The 15640-nt window shown below is 51.6% G+C and overlaps 1 protein-coding gene across 2 annotated transcripts in view; it reads left to right on the forward strand.

The window, feature by feature from the left end:
- The first annotated feature begins 430 nt into the window (after window positions 1-430).
- Window positions 431-15640, forward strand: part of LOC122417206 (insulin gene enhancer protein ISL-2-like) — a 77404-nt gene continuing 62194 nt past the window's right edge. Inside the window, exons 1-2 of one of the 2 annotated variants that reach the window (XM_043430540.1) lie at window positions 431-666; window positions 780-875. The gene's annotated coding sequence lies outside the window, so the exon portion shown is untranslated. Of the gene's footprint in view, window positions 876-15640 lie in introns of both variants that reach the window. The other variant, XM_043430535.1, reaches the window with a different exon arrangement.

Genomic DNA, 15640 nt, shown 5'->3' on the forward strand with positions numbered 1-15640 from the left:
TAATTGGTACAGAAAGCCGGAGAAATAGAGATATTGAAAGCGCGCGAGGCCGCGGGGAGGGGGCGGAAGAAACACGAAGAACAAACACGCAGGCAGCTGATACGCCACTTTGAAGCTCTGCGAGAGCATGTAACAGTCATTTATACCGTCGGTGAGTCTGGCTGTCGTTGCTCTCGTCCGGCAGAGAGACGACACGAAGAATCGTTCAGGAAACGAGAGCGAAAAAGCGAGAGAGAGAATTCAGTTGATGGTACGCGAGACACACGCGTAATCTCCACCCCCGCTCGGCGTGCCGAGAGCCAGAGAAAGAGGAAGAGAGTAGCGAGCGAGAGAAAGTGTGCGCGGTGCACAAGAGCGCAGGCGTTTCCCCGTCCCGTTCCTCGCGTGACGTCACATCGCAGAGTCGCGATCCTCGCTTGGCGCGACTCCACTCCGAGTCGGACCGCCGGGTTGCGCACGTTGAGGAGAAGCGAGTACAACGGGCGAGTAGCGAGAGCCGCGGCGGCAACTCAAAGCTGTTCAGAGTTCCGCGTTCAGGCACGCGCGATTTTCGGGAAACGAGGGGGAAAAAAAAAAATAAAAAATTGACACCCAAAGTGGGGAAAAAACTACATTTTTCGAGTGTTCAGCGGTGGCTTGCTCCCAGCAATTCGCCGATCATCGAAAGTGTGTATTGTCGAGTTGACCGCCTTTAGTATGCGATCTGGCGCCCTGCTAGAGTGAATTTGAAATAAAGTGCGTTTTTTCGGTGTTTCTGTTTTATCTTGTGCACCGACCAGAGATAAACGCATCGACAAGGATTGAGGAGCAGTTAACTAAAAGGATATTCCTCAGTGAAGAGCCACGAGGGAGGATCGCCGGTTCCCGCTCCACTGGTCAGTTCCATTAACTTCAATTATTCCCCGTTTTACACTCCAATAACCGCGAGCCCAGACCAAGAAACGCGTTCATGCTTTTCTCATGTCTCCCCAATAATTTCCCGTCTCTCTCGTTCCTCCTCATATTGGAACGGGCCCCATTATTATCATGCACACGTTGACGTACAAAACGCACGGCGTGGAGACACGCCGCTAACCGATTTATGTCGGCATTCGGGCGTTCATCGCGCGATCAAATCGCTACGGTTAACACAGTCTACATATGTACGTTTCTCGGAGGCCATCTCTCTTTCTCTCCCGCTCTAGATATATGCGCGCCTCGACGTACGATAATTGGGAGCGCCTTAATTGCTTCGGCGCGTGCGATGACCGATTGTAATTGGCCCCGGTGAAGTGTCGACCCTAATGGTACGAGTTGGCTTCTCTCTCGCTCTCTCGCTTCCTCTCTTCTCCTCACTGTAGAAACTCGAGCCACACGTAGTGCTCGAGTCGGATCTCGGAGTACGAATTTCATGGCAAAGTTCCTGGCGCGGTCCTTCACGCACTTGACGATTTTCATTTTCGGCTTCAATTAACACGGAAACGAACTCTGCTGTGGATATTGATTAAAGAATAAAAATGAAAAAAATAATAAAAAAAAAAAAAAAACAACGACGAGGAAATAATAATAAAAGAAAAACAAGGAGAACAGGATGAAAAAGAAATATAAAACCAACGAGTTTCGTAGCACCGGATCGCCTGTTTATTACACGAAGTATTCCCAGCTTGCTCTTATATGCACCTTAATTAAAATTCTTCTCCTCTCTCCCTCGCTCCCGTACCGGCGTGCACCGCCGTCGATCGAGCATCGGCGAGCAACCCCTCGCCCCCGGCTCCTGCTCCTCGACCCTCTCTCGAGATACTCGAGAACCGTTAATTAACGAGCACGAGTTTTTCCCTTAATTGATCACAGCTACTTTTGCAAAAGTACTCAATTTCAGAGCCCTCACCCAATCAATTCGATCGTTCTCGCGATACATTGAATTCGTCTGAGTTTTCTATTGGAAAACGCATCCCCCGGGGAACAAAAAGGTCTCGCTAATTATGTCGAATATCGAGGAGATGCTTTCATTCGGCTTGCAAATCTTTTTCGGACTGTACTCACAGGCTTCCTTCCATTCATGCGTTTCGGGGAGGAAAGATCTCGCGACGAAATAGCGACGACGATTCCTCCCATTATTGCCATTCCGTCGACCTTAATTGGCTTCTTAGTAAACTTCAAAATGCTGATAATTACTCCGCCGTGATTGTTTCCATCGCCCGCGGGGTCGTGGGACCGTTCGGGAATCCGAGTTCGCCATCGATGCGAGTGCACCTCCGACTCGTTATATTTTCAGGGGAACGAGCCTCGCAGACTTCCGAAATAAATAAACTAACTTCCATAATTCGGATTTCACAATTGGCTCAATAATAAATACCGTTCCCACGTGCACGCATCAGCTCACGTGCTCGCCTCAATAGGGGGCACGAGAAATATAATGTGATCATGTCTGAAAGGCCGGCTAACAATGAATCCAGAGCGGAATAATTTATTTGCGAAAAATCGGTGAGTCGAGGTTTGCCGTTGGTACACGAAATAAAAAGATCAAGTTATTATTTTTGCTTTACCTTTCTCCGAGGAAATGAAACGCGCGAGAGAGCGAAAGATCGAGAGCGAAAGAGCGAGAGAGAGAGAGAGAGAGAAAAGCCTTGAGGGTCGAAAAGCCGCGTGCCGGAGAAAGCAGATGAGAGGGTTGGGGAAAACGATTGGTTTCTTTCGCTCGCTTTCGTTCATATACGCTGTGTACATAATACACAAATGTATACAGTGCTGTATATTCGTATATCCAGAGAGGAGCGGGGTTATTGTATAGGAGAATTTATGCGAGGGCGGAGGGGCAGAGGGGGAGTACGCCGGGACTGCCGGCGCGCCAGTTCACACACAGTGGAAAGCGAGTCGGAAGTCAATCTTCGTGGCCGGAAGTGGTTCGCCCGAGCACCAAGTCAGCCACTCCCTCACCCCGAGCAGCCCGTTTTCTCCTAGTCTAGCGTCACGAGCACCACCACGACGGCCACGAGCACTACCACGGTCGTCGCTGCCGCCGCCGCAGCTCGTCGTCGTCGTCGTCGTCGTCGTGTCGGCAAAAGCTACCCTTGAGTGTGTACCACTCGCGCCTCGCTCGGCCCCGCTTATTTCTGCGCGCTTCCCCCTCGCCGCGAGCCTCCTCGTCGGGCGGCACGCCGGCGAAGAACTCTTGCGTACGGAGCCCATAAACGAAATCCCGAAATTAAAGCCGTATATTAACCTCGAGGCGTCTTTTAAATTAAAAAACAACATTTTACGAGAGCCCGGAAACTAGCGAAAGCGAGAAAGAGCGGGCACGGGGGAATCGGGAGAGGCGGCAAGAGGCGAGAGAGGAAATGAGCGACTTTACATCGCCCTCGAGTGATGCTACGCGAGAAATTGCCAGGGCGAATCGCGGAGGATTTTCCACTGACGAGGACGACGAGACTTGCAAGAGAGAGAGAGAGAGAGAGCACCGACGCGAGCACCTCTCAAAAGGGAATACTAAATATATACGATGGAATATGCATGTGACGAGAACTGCCATTTTTTAATTAATTAATTACATTTTCTTACCCCCTTAATAATTCCATGCGAATAATAATGTTGATGAATAGTCTGGCAGCTTTGCGGAGACAGAAAGGAAGGAAGGAAGGAAGGAAAGGAGAAACAGAGGCATTGAAAGTTAAATCGAGGCCATTAGTCGGCTCGATTTTCGGCCGAGAGTATTTGCCGCTGATAGCGCGGGGGGGGGGGGGGGGATCGAAGCGAAAAAACTGCAGGGAAGCAACCGAGGCTTTTGAATCGACGCGAAGCGACAAAGAATTCATAAAAATTAGTAACATTCGCTCGTCCGAGTTTGATAGCGCAAACGCGATGCATTAATAACGAGAGCGTTCATTAACGAATGTTCATTAGAGAGCCGCGGCACGGGGGACGGCTCGTCGATGGTAGTGCACTGATAAAAACCAACACGCGCCCCTAGGAGCGTTAAAAAGTGAATGCAAAACTAAATAAAATATCGGCAATCGACTTTGGCTTAATTCTCTTCCATTGAATTTGACGTAGCGACTCTCGGTGTGGTAATTGCTCGTGAAAAAAGGCTGAAAATAGGCATTGACCAAATTGAAAAGGCAAATGGACAGTGAATATTTTATGAGCAAACATTGACAAGCACTCGTTCAATGGGAAACAGACGATTAAGCCGAAGCAGGCTCGAACGCGCGCGGAGGACATTTTCATTGCATTTAACCCGATGCGAAAGTCCCAGAGCCCGCCGTGCCGGCCCGAGTGGAAAAAGGGGCTCGAAGTCTCCCCCGCGCAAGGTCCAGCCCCGCGAGTCCTGCGCTTTCGCTGTCCGTCCCGTGCTTATGTGTGCGTCGAGATAGTACACTTTGGAAAAGCTCCAGCCGCTACGGGCTAAGGGAGTATAATGGAAGTTGAAATTGGTTGGGCCTGTCCGGACGCTGGGCAAGCACCACTACCGTCGCGCCGACAGGCGAGCGTTGCCATCGCCGCGCGCGGTGCGGCAGCAACCTATCGAGGGGAACGCATTCCATGCCGAAATTGCTTCGCACTGTGTGTTCCACCTCTCGCTTCCTCTCATTCGGTCAACAATGAAAGTGAAGGAGAACGAGGGCGGGGGAGGAGGGCTGCAGGGAATACAAGGTTCTGGCTCGAGGTGAGGTTTTCGCGTGAAAAAATACGCAGCTTAGCTGGCGTTCCCGCTCCCGCGGAAGTACGAAACTCTTTTTTATCTTCCCTCTCGTCTCTCCGCGTCGTTCGCACTATCCGAGACACGGGCAAATGCGCGAGAGGGAAAGTGAGCACACAGTTTCTGTATAAACGTGTATGTCGGGGAGGAAAGAGGAGGGGGAGTAGCCGCAGCGCGCACGAGGCGTTGATTAAAACCACCCTACCGGCTTGCTGTTACCACTCTTCCGAACGCAAGAGGGAGGGAGAGAGAAAGACCGATTGCCAAGTCCCGGTTGCTCGGAAGCGCGGGCGCACGCTCCTTCCTCAGCCTGTGTGTGTGTTTGTGTGCGTGCGTGTATTCGTTAGTCTGCAGAAGAAGGATGGAAAGGCTGGATCACGAGGAAGGTGGAAAGGAGAAGGAGCGACCCCTGACAGCGGATGGAGGGGAAGAGAGAGAGGAGCGGGAGCCAGCGCGAGTGGGCCAAGGCGTTGCTTGCTTAATTACTAAAAGCTAATCAATTCCAGAGGAAGTAAAGTTTAAATTGCAAACTAAAGTATAGCTTCTCTCTCTATCTCGGTCTTTCTGTCTCTCTCGCTCGCGGCGTCGCTCTCCCGCTCGCCGCCCCCTCGACGCGTATCCTCCAAAGCAATATTACCGCTCTCGCTGCATTTTGCAATTAGCCGACGGTAAATCATTGAAAACAAATTATGAAGGTGGCCGACCGGCTACGCGAGGGCGAACGCCAGTCAGGGAGTAAGCACCCCTTAAACAGCGAGGCCAAAAGCGAGAGCTTTACGAGAACAGACGAGAATGATCGTCGCGTGTGCTATTCAGCAATTTTACCTCGAGTGCAAGCACTAAAATATACACAAGTGCGGGGATTTGGCTGAATTCACTGTACTCCGGAGTCATATACGATAAAGTTTTACAAAAATTTGATCCTCCCCCCCCCCCCCACCCCCTCCCGCTCCCCTCCGGACAAAATCGTGTCGCAGAGGATCCGCTTTTTTCTCTCGCTGCGCATTTCGCGAAGACCCTCACCAAACGGTACGAGAGAAGTTTTTACTTTTTGTCGAGTCGTTATATCCACAAAAGATATCCTCGTTTTCCGGGAGAGAATGGCGAAACAAGCAATAAAATCAATGTCGTTACCGGCAATTCAATTCGCAAGACACATTGCACAATTTCACATACAATTTTACGGGAGAACGGTCAGGACTCCTATTTACTTCATGGGTCTCCTAAATCCCTGGAAAATGCCAGCGTCGCTCCTCTCCTTCTTCATCTCCTGCTGCCAAAGCTTCTTCTCTTCTCTGTCCGCGTTTTCAGGATGCTGCTACCGCCGCTGTGTGTGCTCCCGTCGCATCTCTCCCTTTTCCCTTCCCTCTCGCTCTCTTTCACGGTAAAATAATATTGTGGAGAAGGGATCGATGCAATCAGGCTCGATTCCGCTCGGGGAGCGACGGATGAACGGCGACGACGACGAGGAGAAGGCGTGACCGAGAAAAATCGATGATTTTCAATACACACACGAAATGCGCTGTGTCGGCTGTCGGTGTGCGTTGCTCTCTCGGCTTTTTGGCAAGCATGAAAAATCATGTTGAACGAGGCTCGGGCGCTAGAACTTTCTTCTCGGGGCTAACTTATTCCTGCTATTTCAAATCGCGTTTTAAACGAACCATCCGGGCTGGACGCGTTTAACAATATTTCTTTTCAACTCGATCTCCCGGATTAGCTGGAAATGTAAATTGCATCGAACCCCCCCCCCCCCCCCCCCCCCATTGAGAGAGGCGCCCTGACGGAAGTCAGGAGCAGTGGACGAAATTCGAGCCAACCGGCCCTCGCTCGACAAGCAGCTGTGCAAGTGCATCAATAAAAATGACCCGTTTCTTCTTCTTTTCTTCCCGTACCTGTTTATCCTCACAGCTGCGGCTAAAATTATGATCGCAAGGATCGAGAGGAGGCGGGAGAAGGAGGCGGAAAATTGGTGAGATGAAATTGCAAAAAACTAATTCCATTTTAGCGCCCTGTCCGATATAATGTACAACTCTATATTTATATAAAAAGAATGTATATATAGACAGAGAGAGAGAGAGAGAGAGAAAGGTTTTATGATGGCCTCGCGCGCGCGCGCGCCAATAGCTCTCGCTAGGGCAGTAAAGCAATCACATTAGAGCCGAGAGCGAGAGCCAGCCGCGCGCGGTCTCTCTCCGGCTACCGGGCGAGAGACGATACGCGCGTCGAGATCTGATCTTCCTTCCTTCCGTCTCTTCTCCTTCTCTCTCGCTCTCCTCCTCCCACAGGCTTCTTCTCATTGCGTGATCCTCGCACACCCCCTGCTCGCAGCTCCTCCTTCTTCGTATCCCGTTCGATTAATGCTCGGTAGTAATTAAATTTTAATCCGAGAGTCATCGATGTGTACCGCGGCGAATGCTCTCACACAGAAAAGGATGGAAGCGAGAGAGGGCCAGGTCGGGGGAAGCGATCCGCGATTGGATTCCAACGAGACACGTACACCCTTCTACCGTTCGGGGGGTGCATATACGGGCGTCGCTATCGGACATTCCGTGCCGAATCATTGATCGGTTGATTGCTAAAAGTGGCGGGTATCCGCACTGACGGAGGAGCGTGTGTCGGTGTCTCTCAAATTTGATGGCGGTCGAGATTTTTCCGGGGACTTTGATTCGAGGGATCGGAGATGAGTTTGGGGGTGTAAAAAAAGCTTTGACGGGGGGTCCGAGACGGGGGCTTCGGATTTCCAATTACTTTTCGCCGGATTCGAAAATATTGATTGAATCCCTCGGCCAAGGTACTGAGAAATGAATAAACGGGCGATCGAGTCCGCAAGTTCGCGTGCGGATTCGTTCTCGCCGAAGCTAGAATAAAATTCATTTCGAAAGAATCAAACAAATGTATCGGGCGTAAAAAAGCAATTAGGAAAAGTGGGTGCGAGCCGGAGCTATTTTTCCATTTTTTGCATCCCCCTTTCCACGTCATTTGTCACGGCGGAGCTCCGTTCCGTATAGTTACACGAATGCGACAGCGTTACGATGGCGCTGACGAAGGCTCGCAAACATTCGACGAGACATGATTAAACGACAGGAGCAAACGTATCATCGAATCAAACAATCTCGCGCGCGCGCTGTCACTCGACGAAACTCGTTTTCCCGCGAAGAATAGCGTGCCTGTAAATTAGCCAGTCCGTTGGATCACTTTTATCGATCGGGATTCGCCCCAACACCGAAGAATCCAGCGGCAGGTGATTCGGCACGAAACACTCCATACGCAGTCACGACTAACCTCCTGCCGGACGGTTTGACTGGTGAATGGTTCGCGACTATAGCCAGAGTCGCCTGGCGATCCTGTTCGGGGTTGCGACAGAGAGTCGAGTCCCCGAGGGAGCCGGAGCGCGCGAGAGAGAGAGAGAGCGAGGGGCGGAAAGCGGGTGCAAAGGGGATGGAACGAGGCAGTTCTCCGGTGTAGCTCTCCGTGCATGTACGCGGTTGAACGACTACACCAAGTAACCTCGACGTATGTTGGGATCGCAGGGCATTCGCGTTCCACAATCGAGTAGATGTATAAACGTATACAACACATTCGCACGTATCGAGGTGATGGACTGTTGCAGAAGTGGATAGAGGGCTTCGGGGGCGATGTGTGTGCAGGCGGGATGCGCGTCTGTGTATAAATATATGCGACGAAGAGCGAGCAGGAAGGAAGGAAGGAAGGGGCGGAGGCTCGTGTTTCGCACGAAATCGAGTTGGCCATTCAATTAGAAAATTTCATGACCCACCCGGCGATGCCGCGTCTCTCTCGCGAGTTTCCCGATCGCAATTTCATCCGACGACCTGCTGGCTTCCCCCTTTCTACCCGTATTACGCGCGACGGTCATTTATCACTGGCGTAGGCCGCTTGGGATATACAACGGGATCCCTCCGGTGCTCTGGGCGCGTGCGACGGGTGGAGGTATACTCTGTTTTACTCCTTGGCTCGGGCCCCGTTCCTTTCGGACCTCTCGGCGAGGCTTGCTTAAACTCTTGTCCGGGGCGAGGGCTCCCTTAATCCCCTTCCTCCTTCGCTCTGGCTGCCTCTCATTTATTCTTAATTCTCATAAGCTCGCCTGATTATACGAGGATTAACGAGGCCTGAGCTCTCTCTTTTCGCCAATTTATTATCCCGAGGCCGAGAATTTTTTCGGCATTCATATGGTAAACTCTCGAAACGCGGTTGCTCGTCGCTTCCCGGTGCGACAAAAGCCCGGGGACACGGGCACTCGCGCGCGCACGAGGGGCTTTTCATTTTCGATATATCTGTCGAAAGGAATCTCGGGCTCGAAAATATCCCGGCGTATCTCTATCACTCCCTCCACCTCTCCTTTGAACTCTCGATGGAAAGTTTTACGCCGTTAAAAATTTATAGGCTAGATGGATCTCCGCGTGACCCTCGGCTCTCGCGCGGCCGCCCCTCGCCCAGCTTCTCGCGCGTCCATGCACCGTGTTCTCTATACGCACATAAATATATAACTCGCGTACATAAACCCTTACGAAAGTAATATCAATTTCAGTAAATGGAAAAAGTATCAAGATGCTTCGGCTCTCTTTGCGCCTCTCCGTACAGACATAGCGGCGCGTGAGGCTCGAGCTCCGCCGCTCTGCTCGCGTCCTCGGCCTCTTTTCTCCTTCTCCTCCGTTTCCTTCGAAGCCCTTTTCTCGATCGCGACGCGCTCGAGGGTCGTAAGGCTCCTTTGCTCGTGAACTCTTCGCGGGACGCGGGTCGCATCGCGGTGCAGAGGAAGTAAAAGAGCGAGTGAGCGCGCCGGCCGGGGAGGTTATACGATTCGCGAATTTATCGAGCGATCGCGGGAGCGTTCGCCCAAATGAATTAGTTCCATCGCGGGAGGCAAAGCTTCTGCGGGCTTGCTCAACGACTTTTGCCTCTTCGGCGAGGACGACTCGACTCCCGCGGGTTTTCTTCGAGGCTTCCGCGCGCGTTACGATTCATACATATATAGAAGCAGGTTCTTTCGATCTCATCTCCCCCCGAGCCGCTGCGTCCCGCTCCTGCTTCCGCTGCGGCCGAGCCGGGACCGACCGAATTGGATTTTTAATCGGTGCGCACTCGCCGGAAAATAGCCACTTCGCCCTGCCACCGCGTCGCGTCTATAAATGCTCGACCACTTGTTTCCACCCCCTTAATAGTGTGCGTCTCTCGGCGTACGTGTGCGAGGGTGCCTGCCGCGTGGGATAAACGGGAGGCGCTCTCAGCGCCGGATCTTCGGCCCCCTCCTCTGCTCCGAGCTCGTGACGAACTCGAGAAAATTCATAAAACGCGGACCGCTCGACCGGCGCGATGTACAGCGAGGTTAAAAGTCGTCACGCCACCGTTACGAGCCATTGGGAACGGTTTTCGTGGACAAAAACGGGCCTGGCCTTTCAGTGGGATCAACCGGAGTCCCGGGCATTTCCCCGATCGTTTTATTCCCACTCTGTTTGTATTCTCGATCCTCTGGCAGGAGAATAAATCCTCGGTAATTATCGAGAGCCTAATGCCGCAATTGCAAATAATAATTTACACCCGACCGCGATCTTGCGCCGATAAAAATCCAATCTCTGGCACATGCGGGCCTTCGTACAGCTGATGTTTTAAGTGGAATTTATCATTTCCTGAGAAAAACACTCAACCAACAATCCTCGCTCGGTTCACCAGTTCCCGGCGTTTTTACCTCTCCCTATTTTCGTAAGCCACAATATTATCAGCCATTACTCCATTCCATACACTCAGCTCCCTTTGTTCAAGAGCTTACTATTCTCGCGCGCGCGCGAGCGCAAGCCGGTAGTGTGTAGGCCGATGAGTAACGCACAGCACTCAGTGTGATTAGATGGACATACGGTGCCCACGAGATACACAACGGCATTAGGTATTATTAGCTATAGTATTGTCAGCTGCCCAGGCTCTCGGCACCGCTGTAACACACACAAACACACACACACACATAGACGAAGCAGTCTAGATCGCAGCGAGATTAATATCATGATTGAAATACAACGTGGTCGTCTCTCTCTTTATTCTCTGCTGGCTTTCATCGTCGAGATATCATTTTTAATGGTCATTTCCAATTAAATCGTTAACGACAATAACTCTCGAGGCTTCCTATAAAATAATGTATCGTCGATGCTCTCGGAGATAGCACGTGCTCGATTCAATTAAGCATTTTTCCGGGCTCGGGCTTCTCGAACGATTTCTTCGCGCAGCATTTCTATTTCATCGGATCGGGTGTAAGCTTATTTTCTCATTTCAATGTAACGTGCGCTCGCTCGCGGAGATTATTGTGTTTTTCCATCATACGGGCGATGCGCGAGGCATTAATGGCTTTTATTAATTACTCGATCTCATGATACCTCCGCAGTGGAAATGAAACAATAATGTGTTGTACGCCGCACTAGCTTTGGCTCCGCTCCTCGAGCGAGCACACGTCCGCATCGCGAAAAGTGTATATTTAATGCGCCCGCGAGACTCTCCCGGGGAATTTCGTCGAATTTTCTGCTCGAATGCACGTTTAATTAAGAGAAAAAGTAACGCTTTCGAAACTGCGCCGAGCGAGCGAGGCTCAACTTTGGCTAATTGTTACGAAAAGCCAACTCAAAATGGAAACTAAAATCCACGAATTCTGCACCGCGCCCGAAAGCAAACGTCGCGGCTATCCAGACCCGAGGAAACGCGGCGAAAGCCTCGCGAAAAGCCGAATCTTCGCGATCGATCGACGCGTACACACGATACAAGATTTATCGCAATTAAAATAGCTCAAACGACGATACTCGTGTAGTCCCAGCACTCGCTTTCAGCGCGCCGCACAAATATATTAAGCTCCGTATATACACAACGAGAGAATAAATGCGAACTTATGGTGTGCAGAGTAGATTCATAGTACAATACTAAAGTGGTTTATTCATTATGAATAGAGGGGCTCGGGTGTATGGAGAATCGTTCCTCGCTTATACGTCTCGTTCTAGCGTCACTGCACCCTTCTGGAGTTGCTATACACGAACGGGGAGCGAGAGAGAGAGAGAGAGAGAGAAAGAGAGAGAGAGAGCTAGCGCTGTAATTATTATTTTAGAAACTCTCCGGGTCTGGAGCCTTCGCGCGGATTAATTTCGCGAGTAAATTAGTTCGTAAGTTGGAGGAACACGAGTGGGGCTGCTGCTGGTGGCTCGTGTTATAATAGCGCAGTGTTTTACACACCGACACAGGCAGAGGCAGAGCCAGAGCGGAGGCAGGGCGAGAGGCCGGTACGTGTGTTTCCTACATGCGAAGAGTAACATTGGAGAGTTCTACGGTATTCTGTGTAAGCCTCCTCGCCGTGCATATACGCTCGCGCTTTGTTACGTCAAATTAAGCGTATCGGAGGCCGTACGCTTACACTGCGCTTTCAATCTCCGACACACAGACTCGCTCACCCACACTCGATCGAGGGGAATATTCACCGATGGCGTTAGGGGCACGCTGCTGCCTTCCCATCGAGACTAAACCGGTCGTAGTGAAGCGGTCTTTCCACTACGTCGCTCACTCTCTCGTCCTCTGTGCTTGCCTGCCAGCCCGCTCGTCCACCTCTGACCCCTGCTTGCAACGCGAGCTCTAACTGCATTAATGAGAAACAAACCAGTGCCGAGAGTTCCTTCCATCAAAAGCCTCCGCGCGGCTCGGTGCTAATTCCGACTCGGAATTGGGCCTTCAAAGTTTTCGGGGTCGCTCACGCCTTTCGCCTCGAGCCACTTCGAGCCGGTGTCACGACGTTCAGAGTCATTTTTAAACATCTTCAAGTCCGCACTTCGCGGGAAGGGACAAAGCGACGCCGCCGCTCATCCAGGCCTGTTGGAATCCGCAACGAGTTTTCAAGTCGAAGCGAGTAAAAGCCGAGCACAGCGACCTTGACATCGCCAGGATAATTCGCAGCAAAGTGAATCATCGATAAATCGACTTGCGGCGAATTGTGTCGAGCTTGAAATTAGTCGAGAGTGGTGGTCCATAACAACCCGGTGTGTGCTGGGACACGAGGCACCGGCGGCGGCGGCGGCGGCGGCTTTCTGCACCGTGATGTCGCGTTCGGATCGATGGTCGAGAAACAAATGCTCGCGTAACCGGCATTAATAACTCACGAGGGATTGAATTAGCGTATAAGGTCTTTTCGTTCAACGAACACGGGCAGATTGCTCGCTGCTAGAGCCAGGGGAATGAGACAACCCGGAGCATTCGCAGCTTAACCAAATTTGGATATAAATAAATTTGAGATTGAGCTCGGGAGCGATAAAATCATGGGAAAATTCGCACAACGAAGTGCATTATATCCCGTGGCTCACACACCCGAGCCGTGCCTCATATCCACATTATTTGTACACACTAAATGCGAATATATTGCTCGGGGCTAAGTGAGTGCGATGGACAAACAAGGAAGCCGAGCGATGCGGCGAAACCCCCGGAGCGGTCATTAATATATCGATCGATTTCCGTCCATCTCCCTCTCTTTCCCACTTCGATTCTCTTATCTGTGCACACGCGTTACTTATGTGGAAGTGTATACGTCAGCCACCGGAGCCCTCCAGCTCTCTGGCAATGAGTTAATCCGCGCAGAAGCTAATTTGCACTGCCATTACGACGTATTATTGAATGCGTGCGAGGCCCCGGGGAATATAATACACACGTGGAACACACAACGGAATATATCGAACGCGTTACGTGCGCTGGCACTACCAGCATCAGAAAACGATGCTCTCTCTCCCTTGGCTCTTCGTCTCTCTTTTTCCTGCTTGCTCTTCTGCCCCCCGGTGTGCTCTACAATTTCGCTGTTATGCAATAAAATTCTGCACTCGTATCGCGAGTTATAACGAGTCCTCGCGCACTTCCACCTTATTATGTGCCGCGGCTCGAGTATCCCCTTTTTGTCTCAATTATCGCGAGCCGTCAACTCGCTTTGCTTATCCGCTCGATGCCAGCGCGGCCGTCAATTAATTCGGAATTAGGGAGATTCGCTTAGAGCTGTCGGGAACACGTTCGAGTGGTTCGATCGAACATTGAAAGTATAAATATCGCAATTAGCGGAGTCTCCGCAAGCGTAAAACTCCGAATCCCCTCCGCAGCGTTGCTGCACGCGGGCTTCGATCATGGAACGCACGTTCAAAGCCATAAAAATGGTGAGCACAGAAAAAATGGGCTGGAAGCGGAAGAAAAAGAAGCGAAAAATCCTCTCAAATCGCCCCCCCCCCCCCTTAACATCCGTGCATCGTGCTCCATCGAGCGAGTACGGGGATCCGATATTAAAGTCCTCTAAACGTATAAATTAAATTTGAGGCCGTCAGAGGCGGCCAGTTAGGGTCCGGACTCGCGGTGCCGCGGCGGCTCGGGCACGTTTCAAAATACTCCATTCGTCACGGAGATTTAATAAAAAAGTTGGGCACTCTCACTCTCCGGTAATTCGATCGGAGAGGAGAGAATAGGCGCAGGGATAGAAAATCGATGATCGTTAAGGAGGAGCGCGGCTCGCCGGATATCAGATATGAACGAGCCCCGCGTTGACAGAGCATCGGCAACCGAAAACAACGCAATCTCGGCTTATGGAAGAGCCATTCGTCCCCCTCCCTCTCTCGGCCCGCTGCCTTTCGATGTGAAACTCTCAAACTCAATTTTCGGGATCTCATTTGGAAAACATAAGCTACTCGCGGTGCCCCGGTATTTACGGGTTCCATTAGGAACCTGTCAGCCGGTGATCCCGGCGCTGCCGCATGCTGGTACCGTGTGCGCTGGTGCAGCACACACAACGCAAACATCGAAAGAGCCGGCAGCACCGGCGGCACACGGACGCGAATTTATACACGTGCATGGAGACGGAGCGGTGGGAGCGAGAGCGCGAGCCTCCTCGTGCTGCTCTCCTGCTCAACGATACACAGAGCCTCGGAACACACCGCAAAAAGCATACACACAATAGCCCACATACGCGCACGTAACACAATGCCGGTAGCCAGAGAGATCGTACCTCGTTATACGATACAGTTGTCACTCGTCGGTGTGCGTTCGTGAGTTCCCGTCTTTGTGGACGAGCTCCCTGCTCTTTTTCCATCCACATGTGCCCCGGTCCTACACGCCGCACTCGTTTTCTCTCCTCGACGATATACGAGGCCAGATTACCCCGACGAGAGTTCCTCCAATAGTTGTAAATTTGAAGGATTTACTCTGCGAAATCGAATATAGAGACGAGTAGAAAGCCTGTTCTGGGCGACGCGAAACAAAACACTCTCGAATAATGGAAACAACGATGCACCTCAATCCCGAGCTGTCCTCGGCACACGCTTTTCTTTCCGGGCACACCGCGTTACTGCGTTTTGAGTTATCGGCCTCGGGAGACGCGCTCGCCTTTCGTGAGCCCGCGTATAGGGACGGTGGCAGGGAATAAGTCCGGAAATTCCGAGGCCCAACTGACTTTTTCGGCGACTTTTATGGGATTGGTTGACGATTTTTTTCGATCGATTCTCTCCGACGTCGCGTCACCTTGTCGAGCCGCACGACCGGAGGAGAGTCGAGGCTCGGGGCGCTGAAAAGCCACAGGAGCTCGAACTTCCTCGGGCCTTTTCATTTTTTCCGCAACTTCAGGATGATCGATGAGTGCAGAAATGATTATCCAGCTTTCGAGAACACGCTTCTCTTCTTATTCAATTTCCCGAGTGAAAAACCGCGAGGGCGGTCGAGCGTGGGATCGTTGGGTCATGCAGAAAACTCGTGGATTAAACTCCGTTCCGTGCAAGGCACGGAGAGAGAGGGAGAGAGCGGGCGGTCCAAGGGTCCGGCGCAGGGGCGATCGGCGAGGCACATGTCGCGGAGGGCTAACTGGACGAATGATTTATATCGAGAAACGTAATAGAGAGAACGTACAGGTTCATTGTGTGCATACAAGCTCGAGAGTATCGTGGCTGCTTGAATCGTTTGGTAAACGGAAAA

This window comes from Venturia canescens, chromosome 10 (assembly GCF_019457755.1).
Source record: "Venturia canescens isolate UGA chromosome 10, ASM1945775v1, whole genome shotgun sequence".
Taxonomy (NCBI): Eukaryota; Metazoa; Arthropoda; class Insecta; order Hymenoptera; family Ichneumonidae; genus Venturia; species Venturia canescens.